A 525-nucleotide genomic window follows, 5' to 3' on the forward strand; every position below is an offset into this window, starting at 1 on the left:
TTTTTTTTAAAAAAATTGAAAACACTAGAAATGACTCATAGTATGGATAATGTCTTTAAAACATAAATTAATGCAATTGTTGTAGTTCATTAAACTCATACATTACACCTGTCAAGTGAAAAGCAGCATCTGTAAATGAAAAGGTTTAACAAGTTGATGAAGAAACAGCCAAAAACAAAAGAGCAATGGAAGAAAAAATTAAACAACTTGCTTTTTGTCTATGTGAAATTCAACAAGAATTGTGATGGCTTTGAGAACAAGCTTTATTGAAATGGACCAGCAGCCTGTTGCAAAAATGATTCAATATTGTAACAGTAGTAACTGCTTTGAAATGTCTCTCTCTACACTTCATTCTGAACATATTCTAACAAACTTGTCATCAACTGTTTGTCAATTGTATATACAGGTTTTTATAATAAATTGTTAATAGTTTGTATTAGAAAAAAGACATGTATTACAGGATATATATATATATATACTGTACCATTGTAGGTCTGGTATTGCCATCACTTTTTTTTTTTTTTT

This window comes from Orycteropus afer, unplaced genomic scaffold (assembly GCF_000298275.1).
Source record: "Orycteropus afer afer isolate SDZICR_OR568_19922 unplaced genomic scaffold, OryAfe1.0 scaffold02318, whole genome shotgun sequence".
NCBI lineage: Eukaryota > Metazoa > Chordata > Mammalia > Tubulidentata > Orycteropodidae > Orycteropus > Orycteropus afer.